The following is a 3,006-nucleotide window of genomic DNA, read 5'->3' on the forward strand; positions in this document are numbered from 1 at the left end:
GGGACATCCCTGAGGGACAGTGCCCAGTCCACGACTAATGCACAAATCCCGCGTCAGATTCCAGCCCAAACCCCAGTTCTGCTCGTGGCGTGCGCCTGGCTGTCCAATCTCAGGGTCCCTCCCGCCCCCTGAGGAAATCTTGACGCTGCTTTTGCCTCCAGCCCCTTCTCTTCCCAAGGACTCTGCGGGGATGCACCCCAGAGCCTGCTGCAGTTGGTGTAGTAACTCGAGTTCTTCAGGAATGTTCTAGAAGGCTGGTGTGACTGTTGCACCCCCTCATCTCTCCGGTGCCAGAGGCGGAGAGTGTGGATTGAGGCGGGACACGAGGACAAGTGCTAGCCGCAGGATTTGCAGAGCATGTGGAGATGATTTTCGAGAATAGCGTGCAATCTGGCTTTCCCACTGCCGGTAAAATTCTGGTGCTGGATTTCTGATCAAAGAGATTGTTTTCCTCCACTATTTTAAGGCCCGACACACAGGGAAGGCTCTCGTGAGGCCTGAGGGGTGGTGCAGCCTACCAAAAAAACAAAAAACGGGGCTTGGAGAACTCCCACAGGAACTGAGGTGTTTGCCTCTACGTGGGCTAGACTCCAGTTCCCGTCACTTCACCACAACGGCCGGAGATTCAGTTCCTCCGTGCCGTGAATCAAAGTGTGTCCTCTCTCCTCGCTGATCTCACGCATGTGGATGCAGTGACTTTGCAGCCATATGGACCAAGAGGAAGAGTTGCTTGCTTTGTCCCCAATGAGCTCATCTTCAGACACTAAATAAAGACTGGGATTGGGGGGTGGGGGTGTGGGGGGGGTGGTCCTTGCATGGCACAAACCCAGACATAACTTCGAGGCGGCGGCTCTGAGATGGATTGACCAGGTGAAGGTGTGTTCCCCGTGGCACCCCCCGCCCTTAGCACCCCTGAGTCCCCCCTCCCCCCGCAGGATTCCCGCTTTCCAAGGATGGAAAACTACATCCGAGGCACGCGGGAGACGGAGCCAGATGGTGTGTGAATGCCAGCTCTGAAGGAGGCAGGATTGAGATTGGTAAAAAACATTGGCAGAGCCACAGCTGGGCACCCACCCACACCCACAGCCCAGAGAGTCTCCTGGCCTACCAGGCCCAAGGACAGCCCAGCTCGAACCTCCAGAGCACCGGGTGGTCGGACCCAGGCGGTCCTGTCCATCAATTATTTATTTATGTATATATATTTTGGCCTTTTTGGGTCCTACCCGGCGATGCTCAGGGCTGACTCCTGGCTCTGCACTCAGGAATCACTCCTGGCGGTGCTCGGGGGACCCTAGGGGATGCCGGGGATTGAACCCGGGTCTACCTCGTGCAAGGCAAATGCCCTCCCTGCTGTGCTGTCGCTCCTGCCCATGTCGGTCTGTCTGTCTGTCTCTCTCTGTGTCAATCCAGCGATGCTCAGGGCTGACTCCTGTCTCTGCACTCAGGAATCACTCCTCGCGGCGCTTGGAGGACCCTAGGGAATGCCGGGGATCGAACCCGGGTTGGCCTCATGCAAGGCAAACGCCCTCCCCGCTGTGCTGTCCTCCTGCCCATGTCTGTCTGTCTGTCTGTCTGTCTGTCTGTCTCTCTCTCTCTGTCAATCCATTGATGCTCAGGGCTGACTCCTGGCTCTGCACTCAGGAATCACCCCTGGCGGTGCTCAGGGGACCCTAGAGGATGCTGGGAATCGAACCCGGGTCTACCGCGTGCAAGGCAGACGCCCTCCCCGCTGTGCTATTGCTCCCGCCCCAATAATTAGCCAATTTTAGAAGGCAGAATGAGGACACACACACACACACACACACACACACACACACACATCAATCAAAAATTTTTGCCTCATGGCAAAGTAAGCGAAAAACGGGAATGAACAGAAGTTTCCAGTGACCGCCTGTGTCTGAGCATTTAAGCGCAGCTGCAGCCCGGTTTCGCGAGCTGAGAGTGTCCCAGATGACCTTTGGGACAGTCATTTTTTTTGTTTGTTTGCTTTTGCTTTGGGTCTTCCCCGGGGTGCCCAGCTCCCAGCTCCATGCAGGGGGTGGTTCCCGGGGGCTGCTCTGGGGGGCCTCGTGCATCACGGATCAACCCGCCGTGCACTACCCACTGAACCATCTGTCCAGCCCTGGGCGGAGATTCTGCACCCAAGATCCCAGGCGCAGGACACACGGGCATGCCATGCGCTTCGAGTCCGTTCTGCAGGCAGACTCTATGGAGCTGTTGGTTTGTGTATTTTGCCGGGTGTCCGCAGGGGAAATAATCCAAAATAAAGGTCAGGGTGAGACAGCTCTGGGCTGGCATCCAGTTCTGATCTTCGAGGATTCATATGCAGGCCCCGTGGCCACGCCAAAGGTCGAGGAAATTTCCACTGGGCGTCTGGGGTGAGAAACGCGTTTCCCCTCCTCCGTGCGTGGGCAGCGCTGAGCCGGACCCCGACATCATGTGACTGTCCTCGGGCTCCCTCCGAATAAAGCAAAGGAACGTGAAGCGTCGCCACCATTTTTATTTATTTGGTTTTGTTTGCTTCGAGGCCCTAGAGGATCTAGGGTGGCCGCACTGTACTGGAGCACTGTCGTCCCGTTGCTCGTCAATTGGAGCGGGCACCAGTAATGTCTCCATGGTGAGACTTGTTGGAGCGATAGCACAGCGGAGAGGGCATTGGCCTTGTAAATGCAGCTGACCCGGGTTCGATTCCTCTGTCCCTCTTGGAGAGCCCAGCAAGCTACCAAGAGGATCCCGCCCGCACGGCAGAGCCTGGCAAGCTCCCCGTGGCAGATTCGAGATGCCAAACACAGTCACCACAAGTCTCACCATGGAGATGTGACTGGCACCCGCTCGAGCCAATCGATGAGCAACGGGACGACAGTGCTCCAGTGCTGTTTTATTTATTTTTTTATTTATTTTTTTTTTTTTTTTGGTTTTTGGGTCACACCTGGCGATGCACAGGGGTTACTCCTGGCTCTGCACTCAGGAATCACTCCTGGCGGTGCTCAGGGGACCATATGGGAT

Source organism: Sorex araneus, chromosome X (assembly GCF_027595985.1).
Source record: "Sorex araneus isolate mSorAra2 chromosome X, mSorAra2.pri, whole genome shotgun sequence".
NCBI classification, from domain to species: Eukaryota; Metazoa; Chordata; class Mammalia; order Eulipotyphla; family Soricidae; genus Sorex; species Sorex araneus.